This window comes from Chlamydotis macqueenii, chromosome 1, assembly GCF_036417535.1.
Source record: "Chlamydotis macqueenii isolate bChlMac1 chromosome 1, bChlMac1.mat, whole genome shotgun sequence".
NCBI classification, from domain to species: Eukaryota; Metazoa; Chordata; class Aves; order Otidiformes; family Otididae; genus Chlamydotis; species Chlamydotis macqueenii.
The window spans coordinates 61721940-61735205 of NC_141556.1; the positions used below are offsets into that span (position 1 = coordinate 61721940).

The 13266-nt window shown below is 42.0% G+C and overlaps 1 long non-coding RNA gene across 1 annotated transcript in view; it reads left to right on the forward strand.

Annotated features, from left to right (window-relative positions):
* The window catches only part of LOC147602125 (uncharacterized), an 89158-nt gene that overhangs the window by 180 nt on the left and 75712 nt on the right, over positions 1-13266 (forward strand). The window lies entirely within an intron of this gene.

The following is a 13266-nucleotide window of genomic DNA, read 5'->3' on the forward strand; positions in this document are numbered from 1 at the left end:
TTGCTGAGATGTTATTACCTGCTGACTTCCTTCCTTGCTCTAGACAATGCAGAGAGTTTGCTGCAATTTTGGCTTAGGTAGAGCTTGCATGCTTTCATAGTAATGCTTTTGTTTTGACTAGTCAGACTTGAAGTTAGCTTAATATAGTTAATAATCTACTAGTAACAGAACTGAATTGCTGATAATGATGTGGAGCAATCAACCTTTGCTCAGTTGGGTTTTTTTTCTTCCTTTTAAATGCAGCCTTTATAACATTCTCCAAGTGCGCGTGTTTACGGCTATAGGGAATTGATTTCAGCCAATTATCTTGCCTAGGAAAAGCCGTCTCAAAATTTGTTTGAGAAAGAAAATAATGGAGAAGACAAGCTAGGGTGATTTCCACAAATAGAATAACGCAATGTTATGTTTCATTGTCTTCATCCTTACGATATATAAACTTGCAATGGTTTACATCAGGCTCCAGGGGTCTGTCATGATGGGTGATGCAGTGTGGGTATGCAGCATGGTAGTCCCTAAGCCATGAGCCAAGGGCAACAAGTTGCCCACGGGTGCATCTGGACATGAGCCGAGCGCAGGGCTGCCAGGCGTGAGTCCGCTGGCTGCAGGCCAGCAAAGGTTGCAAAAGGCTGCCTGAAAGAAACAGAGCTGGACAGGGGATAAGGAAGCTCAGGTGGCGATTCTGGCTCCATGGCTTAAGGATGCGAGAGCGAAGCTGCTCTCCTTTCTGCCTTGGCTATGGCTATGTCTTCCCACCTTTCGGCCTAGCTATAGTTTATCCGCCCTTTGTTATGGGTGCATGTCAGTGCCTCCAAAAGTGACACCCCGGGCAGGGATGGTTCATGTTCATGCTGAAGAGGAAAATGCAGTTTCTCCACTCACATCCTCTATCCCTCTTCAGTTCTGTGCGTGCGTTTGCTTGGTTTTTTTTTCTGAAATCTTTCCTGCTGCAGCCTCTTGGGGAGGGGAGAGACACGGGTGGGCTTTCTACCTGCCATCTCCAGCGTCCGGCTTGCCCTCTTCTAGGGCAGTTTTGTCTGGGCTGGTGGGGGTGGGTATCCCCCCTCGGCCTTTTCCTCACCTCTCCACTTCCCCAGCTTTTTCCTTCCCGGGACACCCACCCCCACCCCACCATCCAGGGACTCTCGCCGCGGTACCACGGGAGGGCAGCAGAGCCCAAGCCACGGCTTCACCCCCAGCCACCTTCCCCCCCCGCCCCAGCCCGCAAGCCGCAGGCAGCAGCAGCAGCTCCTGGAAGGGGCTGCTCGATCCCCACGCCGCTCCCCCCACTCCCCCGTGAAAGCCGCGCGAGAGGCGGCTTCCTGCGTGGGTGACCCCACTGCAGCCCCGAGGGGATGCGCCGGGGGGTGAAACCTGCGAACAGATTTGTACGATTGAGGGGTACCAGCTTCCTAAAAATAGTATGAGAGCATGTTGGTGTAAATAAATATCTAAAAATAAATGCGTAAATACCTGTATAAATATATAACAATATAAAACAAATATATAAGTATATAAGATATAGGAAAATGCAATTATGGCAGTATTAAAATGATGTGTGTTTTTAATATGACGGAGAAGTTTGGAAACTTTCATCTAATAGCAGAGAGTACATAAGACACGAGGTGGAGGGGAGAGGATGCATCCAGATACCTGCACAAGCACATGCTGCATCTCAAAAACTGAGCACCTGGGGAACTATTCCCTTTCCGCTGACTCCCACAGAGTATGTAAGTGTTGTGTATACACTATAAATAAAAAAAATCTGAATTATTTCAAATACACAGGAGCATTTACTGAAGTTCCATCTAAAATAATCTGCTTTGTACCTTGTAGGTTGAAGACTAAATGTCATTAGAAAGTTTACTGTTTTCTTGTTGTCATAAAACAAACATACAGAGATCCTTTCCAATTATACAAAAGGTATGGTAAAAGGTGGAAAGTCTAAATAAGCATCAAAATGTAACTGACAATGAGATTAGACAGAACCTGCATATGCAGAAAAACCTCTTCGAGGGCTCACATAGGCGTAGCAAGGCTCTGTACAGAAGTAGGAAGGCACTTGTGAAGAACCATGCAAAGTCCTTATCTACCAATGTAGATAAATTTTGGATATGTCCAATGAAAAAAAACAAGCTATAGTTTTGAAAGTTTTCATGGAGAAGTCAAATATTTAGAAGTATGAAGAGGCCAAAATTAAATATCCTCCCCAACTGTTGGGAAAGTAACATTATCACAGGAGAACACTGTGCCATAACCTCATGAACCTCACCTTGTTCAATAGCATTAATATGCTAAGGTGAACTAAATGTTAGCATCTGGTTTGACGTCCCAGGGCGGGGTGGGGGGAAGACCTCTACTTCCCAGGAGAAGACCAAATACATAATTAAAGATGTGGCCTGAATATTTTAATGACAGAAATTATCTTCAGCCTTCTCTGACTGTAGTGTTCAGTTCTGGTCATCCCATCCCATGAAAGATATAGAAGGATTTGGAAGGATGTGAAGGGTAAAAAAGGTAATGATTAGAAAAATAGGAGGTGACAAATGCCTGTGTGAGGTAGATAGAAGACTAAAAAGAGATAAAATGAATAGAGGTATTATGAAGTTTGTAGAGAATGTAAATGGGAAATTCTTACATTTTCTTTTATTGTAATTCTGCATAAGAGAATGTTTGACAGGATTACCTTTAAAAAAAAAAAAGAAATTTTGGTTGTAAATTAAAACTTTTATTTTTTTTTCTGCTACTGCAACTTCTTATTTTCTTGTTGTCTAATTGTAAGTAAGTGTAATTGTAAGTCTTCATATCTCTTAGAAGTTTATGGTTGAGAGGAACCAGACAGAAAAATGTTTTACAGACTTCCTATGCAGCATTTAGCTAGAATCTTTATGAAGCAAACTTTTTTGTCTTGTAAAAAATATTTAGATTTTGAGTAAATTTGTTGTGTTCCACCTCAGAAGGTAAGCATTCATAGGCTGAGTTGAAGAAATTTTACTGCAGAAAAAATGATAATGTTAATCTTTTTCTCCTTTGCTTGCTGGGTGAAACACCTCCCTGGCAGACTGGGCTCCTCAGAGATCTAGTAGTTTGTCTCAAACTCTGCTGAGGAGCAGAAAGACTTGAAGCAATTCAGGTATCTAAACACAGGCATTTAGTGCCTCTTTGGATGCTCAGGACTAGTGAGTGCTGTGGCCTTGGAAGCCATGTGGGATACCATGAGGCATCTGAAACAGTCCCAGGCAACTAAAACACACCCTTTGGGCATAAGGACTCCAAGGAACTAGAAACCTGGAAGCATGAAGAATCATAGAATCATAGAATGGTTAGAGTTGGAAGGGACCTTCAAAGGTCATCTAGTCCAACCCCCCTGCAAGAAGCAGGGACATCCCCGACTAGATCAGGTTGCTCAGAGCCTCATCCAGCCTGGCCTTGAACGTTTCCAGGGATGGGGCATCCACCACCTCTCTGGGCAACCTGTTCCAGTGTTCTACAACTTGCATTGTAAAAATTTTTTTCCTAATATCCAATCTTAATCTACCTCCCTCTATTTTAAAACCATTATCCCTCGTCCTATCACAACAGGCCCTACTGAACAGCCTCTCCCCATCTTTCTTGTAGGCCCCCTTGAAGTACTGGAAGACTGCTATCAGGTCTCCCCAGAGCCTCCTCTTCTCCAGGCTGAACAGCCCCAACTCTCTCAGCCTGTCTTCATAGGAAAGGTGCTCCAGCCCTTTTATCATCTTCGTGGCCCTCCTCTGGACCTTTCTCCAACCGGTCCATATCCTTCTTATGTCGGAGGCTCCAGAACTGGACACAGTACTCCAGGTGGGGTCTCACCAGGGCAGAGTAGAGGGAGAGAATCACCTCTCTCAACCTGCTGGCCACGCTCCTCTTGATGCAGCCCAGGATGCGGTTGGCCTTCTGGGCCACAAGAGCGCATTGCCGGCTCATGTTGAGCTTCTTTTCCCCCAGCACTCCCAAGAGCTGCAGAGCTTATGGGACTGCTGAGGGCTGGGCCTAGGATGACCACAGATGTCTCCTTTCCAAGTTCCTATTAGACAAAATTATACAGAATTACGATTTTAACAACATAGATTTACTTTTTGCTCACTAGTTTGGCTTCTGTGGATCCACAAGTTAGTAAGCACAGGCTGCCTGGAGATCCTGGGGGCTGCAAAGCGTGGAAGTGATATTCTGAGGGAAAATCAAACTGATGCCTCAAAATCAATGTCTTCACTCAGAAAAGGTTTTTTTTGGAACCCAAGTTTCCTGTTGGGAAATCAATATAATGGAAAAATCACAACTGGTTTTTCATCTGATGCAGGCTGCAATCAGAGGGTAGAGTAGATACTCATCTGTTCCCATCAACCACCGCTGAGTATTTCAGGAGATGTTATGATGGAAGTTTTCTGTCAGAGATCCAGCTCTCGCTGGCTTGGCACTCTCAACTGTGACTCGTTTTTCAAAAGAGCTCAGTTCCCATTGTGACTATTATGACCAGGTTTTCAAAAGATTTCAGCACATTGAGTGCTGAGGTCCTTTGAAAACCTCCTAATAATTATTTAGGTGAGTAAATAGCATCTGAGTCTGGTTGTAAAAGCTGACTCTTTATGGAAATTCTTACCACAAAGCGATGTACATTATCAGCTTTAAATTTTTGTGTTCCCTGTATGTGATTTGCCTTTATATGTTCTCAGCATTTGAGCTGTTTTAGATACAATTTCCACAAAAATAGAATAGTAGAGCAGCTATAGGTTGCACTTGGGCATGCTACTGTTAATTCAGGATCAATGCAATACAGCCTTTTTCCACTGATGGATCTATCATGTTAGATTAATTAATCCATGAATCTATTATTGAGCAAAGTTTCCAGATTTGCTGACAAGTAACAAGAGGAGATACTGTAGAAGTGAGGGTGAATTCTTCAGTTACTGTTGTACCTCAAGAACAAAGACTAAGGGAAAAGGAGACTGTGTTGATAACAGTCTTACACCCAAGGACAGCAGCACTCAGGTTTTAAGCACTGTTTAAGCAGTGAAGGTTTTAAGCACTGTGTTTGTTACAAAGTTGGATTTAACTAATTCCTGTCACAGTGCTTAACAGGCAAAATGCCCAAATTTGTGTTCTTGGCAAAACTCCTGAGTTAAGACATTATTCTGAGTTAAACCCTTAATGTTTATGAAAGCAACAACCACACCATGTAAAATCAAAGGCCCAATTAGTCTGGTATCCTCTTCCTGACAGTGCCCAGTACTGGATGTCTAGCAAAAGGCTATAAGAAACAGGCCAAATGTAGAATAATGTTTTTAAAGTACTTCTCCAGGATTTCACCTGTAATCAGCTATTTTCACCTGGTTTAAATTCTTTCTTTCACCTCCATAGAATCTTCTGGCAGTGACTTCCACATGTGAAAAAAACTCACACATCTCTTGTTTCAAACCTTCTGTCAGATACTGTGGTTGCATGTCCCTACATGCTAGGATGTGAGAAATAACTAATGCACTCTTTGTGACTTTGTGGAATTGTATCATATCCTTCCACTTGTAATATTTCTTTTCCAGGTACAAGAGTTATAGTTTATCCAGTTTCTCCTCATATGGGAGTCTTTCTGCACCTCTGACCTGAGTTTTGCCCTTCCAGGTTAAACCTTTTCTAGTTCACTTCTGTTGCTTTGGAAATGGGATGAATCAAGCTGGCTACAGCGTACATACATGTGGTGATATAACAGTATTTTTTTCTGTTTCATTCCCAATTCTCCTTACATTTTTTAGCATTGTATAGGCTTTTCTCTGCCTACTCTTGAACATGGAGCCGATGTTTCAAAGTGGGAGCCACAAGGCTCCCAAATCTTTTTACAGAGTGCAAATAACAATTTAAAGACCATCCCTGGTTCATGGTTATTTTTTTCCATGTGTGTGGATTAACATAGGATTTCATTTGCTGCTTGTGCCCCCTGACTTGCTGTGAAATCCTTTTGCAGCTCTTCACTCAATTGGCCTTACAATTGACCTCCCCAAGTATTTTTGTAACATGATATGTTTTGTTGCCTCCATTTTCACCTATGCTTTCAGCATAGTCATGCATTTCACTTCCCTGTAATATTTTCTCTCCAACGTGAAAAATTGGCAATCTATTCCTTTCCTTTATTTCCCATGTTTCGGTCAGTTTATAATCAACAGGAGTAACTTTTTATTCCATATGCCTTTCATTTCTTTCAGAGGGAGGCTTTTCTAAAGGGCTATTACATCCTGCAGCCTAGGTGTCTGGGTCATATAAATGGGTATAGCTTTGATGGAGTTGGGAATCTACACTCCTTGGAACTGCAGACTGTCTGTCTTAAAGAATTCACAAATCTTTAATCATCTATTCCTATTCTTGCAAGTGCTGCATAAAAAAAAAATCTATTATCTCACTTTCTTGGCCGAGGTGCCTCAGATGTGTCATCATGTTGCCATAAAAACTTTGGATTTCATCTATCATTTCTTTATCCAGAAGCAAGACACTGGTGCAGACTTATACTCCCACTTATTTTTACCCTTTGAGGTAGAGAAATTAGAAGTGTTTGATCACTTGACACTCATGAAGAACTAAAAAAAAAAAAGGTAGTGATATCATTAAGAGAAATACTTATTATTTTTGCTTAAAGTTGAGTATGAATATCTAAACTATATTTTGTTGGTTTTTGTGAAAAGCCTGTTCAGTGAGCAGCATCTTGCTCTCTCCTTTGAAAGCAAAGGTTGCACAACAGAGAGAATTACAGTACTATTTTGAGCAGTCTTTGAATAATTTGTTTTTTGACTGGCTTGTTTCTATAACCTCATGCTGCCCCTGGTGTAATGTCTTAGATTGGTTGGAAATTAGATACCTGCACAGAGCTGCAAACATCATCTGCAGAACATGAAATAGAAAATCTCAAATGTATTTGGAGTGAGGATGCCCTATATATTACATACAAGGAAGTGTGCTTTGAGACATAACGTTGTATTTCCTTCTTTCTATTATTTAAACCACTTGAGCTTGTCTCTCAAACTTAATAACACCATGAAAATCCCTTGGTGAAACTACAGTTTATGATACCAGGTAGGGTGTATTTTATTCTCTATTTCCTAAATTGTTATTTGTCAGCAAGTGCTACAGACTGCTTTTCTGTAATTGCCTTCCATGTGATAGATGCATCGAGATGTTTTGTCTCTTAGACTCTTGGTTACCCAGAGTCCTTTACAGAAATATTCGGAAATCTCTCTCATTCTGGTTATTGCTGACTTAAGAAGGGGTTTGGGTTTTGTTCTCTTTACCAAAGTTGATGCTTAGAAGTGCTTGGATGTATGGCCATATCAACTAAAAGCTCAAATGAGTGCAGCTGAAGACATGAACACAAAGCATTTGGGTGCCTCTTTGCCCTACTCTGCGCAGTAGAAATGGTGAGAGCCCCAGAAGCACCATGTGCACCTGGGCACCTCCATTCCTGCATGAACCCACGTCTTGTCCCGAGGCCTGGGGAGCCCCTCACTCTCTTGGGCTGTTGGTTCCCTGGGAACACTGCCTGTCAGGAGTGGAGCAAAGCCTGAAAAGGGTTAAAGTATCCTTTTATGAACTGGTTGTGCTTAAATGACTTGAGTAATCTGATGGAAAGGTGAACAGATCTCAGTCCTTCATAAATGTTTGCCAGGCCTCTATGAGTGTGTGTGTTATGTTATTTATTTGTGGCACTAATGATATTATAGTCCTTGCTGGTCACCAAAGAGTTCAACAGCTCTTCCCTACCTGTAGGGCAAAGCAGCATATTTGTTGTAGCCCAAAAAGTGGTTTTGTGGCAGCAGACAGTAGAGAAATTGCCCCTGAATGTAACTGAAATGTTTTCAGAACCAGGGGAGAAAAACTGTGATTTGTGACATAAGGAGGTATTTCCAAAATCTATTCAAAAGCAGCTAAAAAAAGGAGCCAATTAGTTGAAAGAAAAGGAAAGATTTATAGAATCATAGAATTGTTAGGGTTGGAAGGGACCTTTACAGGTCATCTAGTCCAACCCTCCTGTAAGGAACAGGTACATCTCCAACTAGATCAGGTTGCTCAGAGCCTCATCCAGCCTGGCCTTGAACGTTTCCAGGGATGGGGCATCAGCCACCTCTCTGGGCAACCTGTTCCGGTGTTCTGCCACCCTCATTGTAAAAATGTTTTTCCTTATGTCTAATCTGAATCTACCTCCTCCTATTTTAAAACCATTACCCCTTGTTCCTATCACAACAGGCCCTGCTGAAGAGTTTCTCCCCATCTTTCTTATAAGCCCCCTTTAGGTACTGGAAGGCCGCTATAAGGTCTCCCTGGAGCCTTCTCTTCTCCAGACTGAACAGCTTACCCAAAGTTGGTTAAAAAGGGAGAATAGGCTCTTGGCTTTGTGTCCAGTTGGCCTAGACATGTCATAGATGGGATCACAAAAATAATTAGTGTTGGATCTATTCCCTTAAAATCAATGGTAAACCACAGAAAGCCATACAGTGCTGTGATGCAGCATAGGATAGATCTTGGAAGAAATCCTATTGCAAACTTAGGTGCTTTTATACTCACATGACCCCTCTTGCAGCAAGACTCCTGGGAAACCTGGAAATCCCTCAGCCAGACCAAAGCTCCAGTGAAACTGGGACCTGCTGTCTAATTTCAGCCTTGGTTAAATCTTATTAAAATTATGTTTTACCTATGTGAATATATTAAAAATTGTGAATAATATAATTAATAAGAATGTGAAAAATCTTTGATAATTACAGGTTTAGAAGTCAAACTAAGCAGGATGAATGCATAAAACATGATTTGCACCCTGCTGAATGGGAGGTCCAGTGGCACTATTGCTTCCTCTCAAGTGGCAGAAATATGTGGTTTGGCATTACCAATGTTAAATTCATATTCTGGCAACCTGTGTGGTACAGACCACTGTAAATCTCTCTCTAAAGTTTCATTTAAAAAGAAGTACTGGAGTCTGTCCATAAAAGCCAACATTCTGTTTTCCCCAGTGATAAATTACCATAACATTTGATAAACACAGTATGCCATAAGAGGGTATATCAGCCACTGTTATCAAAAGTTAATTTTCTAGACTAAATATTCATTTGGATCATTAAAGCTATTAAATACTGTGTCAGTATTTAAGAAGCTGGCTGTGCCTGAGTGCTAGAAGGAGCCTGAAAAGAATCATATCCTGTCAAGATAAATGATTGAACTGTTCAATGAACTCTTTGACTGGCATTGGTTCCAGTCATGCCAGCTGAAGCTCAATTCCTCTTTGTCTGTGTGGTCTTGTTTTCACCTTGCCTGTGGGGTGAAAGCGGTTTGATGTGACCTCCTCACAGACGGAGGCATGAGCCTAACCTCTATTTACACCCTGTCATAATAGCGAGCTGGCAAACACCGCCGCTTGCTGCCGCTCTCCTCATTTTCTCTGCTTTTTTTTTTGTCAAATAGTTAGAAGTTGCGTGTTCTAATAATAATCTAATTAGCATAGTGGGGCTTATAACATCTTGTTTATGTTTGCTACTCTTTTTTGAACAAAAAGAAGTGGAAAAAATATACTCCTTTGGATAGCTTAAGTACTGCCTTAGGGACTGCATATGAAGCGGAGCAATAGGGTAACTGGGTAATCTATGAAGTTTCGTCATCTTGAAATTAAAATTTGAGATGTGAACTAATTCCATTGTGTACCAAGCGTGAGGCTCATAATTTAATTTGAAAGTTGATGTATGATGCTCGATACCTAGTTGATTTTTTGGCATTTAGCAAACCTTCTCCTAACAAGCCAAGTTTTTTGATAGCACCGTATGTTTGCATGGACTCTAAACTCATTTATTTTCTATAACAGTAAAACTATTATTCAGCCCTTCTTCTTTAGGGGTAGATTTTCTGTGTCACCTGCCTTCTCCCCCTTGCTCCCTTCCTTTCCCTCTGGTTCATTGATTGTTTCTTGGGTCAGATGTGGAATGGCGAAGCAGCAAGTCCTCTAAGACCTCCAAACTCAGCACTGTGACAGTGGCTGCCCTGGGGCACCTGGGCTCCTGTAGAGCTCAATGGGAAACTTGCATCTTCCCTGGAAAATGGAGAGGGGAAAAGACTTGACGGGGACTCTTACTTCTGGAAAATAACCGTGCATTTTAGGATTTTCAGGTGAAGTGGGATACTGCAGGTCCATTTGTATGTGTTGCTGCATTAATGTGCGACAGAGCCCTGCTTAACTCTACAGTAGCTGCCTCCTGACAGTGATTTATCACTGTAGTGTGTAACAAGTTTGTGACCTACAGCAGTGACTGATAGCTACCCTAGACTTCACAAAAGGGAAGAAAAGAAGCCTTATTTATAACTACAATGGAAAGAGATGATTTTAAACAGAAAGAAATAAAGAAAGGAAAAAGACCCTGATGAATCTCCTTTGCGTTTGAGGGAGATTTTAACCTATCTCCTTGGATTTCTATTTATCCAAGGAGATAGGTTATAAATAGAACCACAATATGTATACCATTATTTTATTGCTGCATTAAAAGGAAGCAAGATGCAAATAAAAGAGTACAATGTGGGGAGACAGCTAGAAATTTGTTGCATAATATATGCAGATATAATTTTAGAAAATAAAAAAACGTTCCTTTGTAAATAACAAAAAAAAATTTGTAAAAATATATTTTTAATCTATTTGGTCTGTAATTCAGATTGCTAAGGTATTTTAAAAGTAAATCCTGACATAAGCAGAGGGAATAGGGACTAGCTAAATTTGTTGGATTCCCTCTTGAGAAATCATATGTATAAATATCAGATGGGATGATCTAGTGACAGTTGTGTCAAAGTGCTGCTGTAACTGTGCAGCAGGTCAAAGAAAGCCCCTAAATTTGAGGCTGTGGAGAAGACACTAAATCAGGTTGCCTCAAAGGGTAAAATTCATTGCTCTCTCAGGGTACTCCTGGAAATGGAGGAGATGGGTGGGCAAAATCTTTGGTAGAGCTTAGAGGGAGCCTTAGCAACTCCTTCCCAGCATGCCTGATCTCTGCCCTTGAGGGCCAGGAGATGGTTAGTGATTTAGACGGTCATGTGTCTGATCAATGACATCAGCAGAAGGTCTGTCTTCATATCTCTTCCTACCGCCTAGCACCTCAGAGAGGAAAACTTCCACTTCTCTCCCTTGTCTTCCTTTGTCTTGTTTATATTACTCCTGCAAGGCAAAAATAACAAAATTAGGTTATGAATTTTAATCTTGTTTCAGACCCCCTGCCATGTAGGCTGGTAAGGAGCTGCGTGCTTTGTAATACTGCATTTTTTGGTGCAATTATTACCTCTGTTACCATGGGTCATTAGTGGCGGGAGCTTTGGGAAACTGGGACTTCTGCTGTGCAGATGTTGTACTGCACTACTCATCCTGTATGACTCATAAGTGCCATGAGGGACATTTGAAGTCAGTCGTTGATGGGTGTACTTGTAACAGAGCTAGATAGATAACTCCAGAAAATGTTGTTTCTTCTTTCCTGTGAGATAGTACTTAGTTATAAAAAAACCTGTTTTCAGGAAAGGACAAATTCTTGAAACCACTTATTTCAACATTTTCTAGATGAAAATTTGTGTTTTTCTCGTTTGGAGCAGTTGAGATTGTATAAAGAAAACATTTCAGATTATATTCCCCTCATTCTCTCCCCTGGCCTATTGATTTGCAAACCTATTCAGGATTTTGGCTTTTTGTTCCATTGGGAAGGGAAAGATTTTGGATCCTTGGATGGGCAGAGGAAAGGAAGATTGCTTACATAAGCTCTCACATCCAGTGGCATGGTTGCAAAAATTCACACACATGAGTGAGGCAAAGCTTTGCGGTACTACCTCAGGTCCCTGGGCAAGGCTCTGGCATATGCAGGTGCCGCAGAAGCTTACGGCAAACAAGTCACTTGCTAAAGCCCCTTCCTGGACCAGCTTTGTATGCACCACAAAGTCTTTTTACTTGAGCTTTCCTTGGTGGCTCGGGGTTTGTCCCTATGTTGCGACAAGCTTCGTGCTTCCAGGGGCTGCTTGGTTTTGGGGTAAGCCGTGAACTTAGAGCACCGATTGCATTAATTGTTTTCACGCCAGCATATTTCCATTGTGGCTGCCATTATAGTCGTGTAATGTTTCTTCTCTCTCTTCTTTCATGGCTTTCTTTGCCTTGACAGGCTCAGTCAGATTCCCTCATTCACATCTGCTAATGTGAGGGCTGAATAGAATAAATCTATGCAATGACGGCTTCAGAAAAGAGGGGAGGAGGGTGGGGGTGAGGGAGCTGTCTCAAAAAATAATTTCTACTTAATAGGTGGGATTTCAATAGACAATTTCAGTTAGTTGGTCCAAAGCAAGATGCTTATGGTATGAATGGTAACAGGGCCCCAAATCCAAAAGTCTTACCCCCCCACTCCCCCTGTCCTTTTTTTCCCAACTTAAAAGTCACCCAAGCGAAGGAACAGACAATGCGCAGATTACTTTATTGGGCTTCGGCAGGTTTGCCAGGAGAGGAGAGCGCTGCCAAGCTCCTCAAGACAAGCTATGCTGGGTGCTTGCCCTTGTGCCAGTGTGAAGACAAAAAAAAAATCAGGAGCCTTGAAAAGAAGCTGGTGCAGCACATGGCTCTTTCCCACTCCTCACAAATGATGGCTGTTGTGCTCGTTAACCTCTTCTGGGGCTCAGTCGGTTCACGCTGTGCAGCAGCAGAGAGCTGAATGAAATAAAAGGCTCGCAGGACCCATAGAAAGGCCATAACTCCTTCATTCCCAACGCACACGCAAAGGCTACCTTCCCTGCAGAATACCAAGTGCCTCTCGTCAAATTCTTAATAAGTCAATCCCGGCTCCATGTGGCGGTGACAGCTCAGATTCCAGCACAGGCGCGTGGGGCCAAGCCTGGCTCCCAATTTACCCCACCGGCTTTGGCAAGCCACCTCAGGCTCGTGCTTGGCTTCGCTCTGACGACACGCTCCAACAAGAGCGTTTTCTCACTGAGTTCTTCTACAGGCATGGGTTCAGCTTAGTTAGATCAGCCCGGTCTCTGTGCGCAGTCTAGTTCTGTTCAGATCGTTAGCAGGGATCTAAAAGGAGATGCGTAATGAGCCTTTAGCTTATAAGATCATTAAATAACTGTAAATCCATAACATCACTCATAAAAAAAAAATCTTTTTTATCCGAGGGGCTCGGGTTCTGACAAATGAAAGAGAATCTCCTCTTTGTGGTTATAAATGAACAAAGAGGACTGTACAATCTGATTCGAAGCCCACAGAAATGAAAGCAA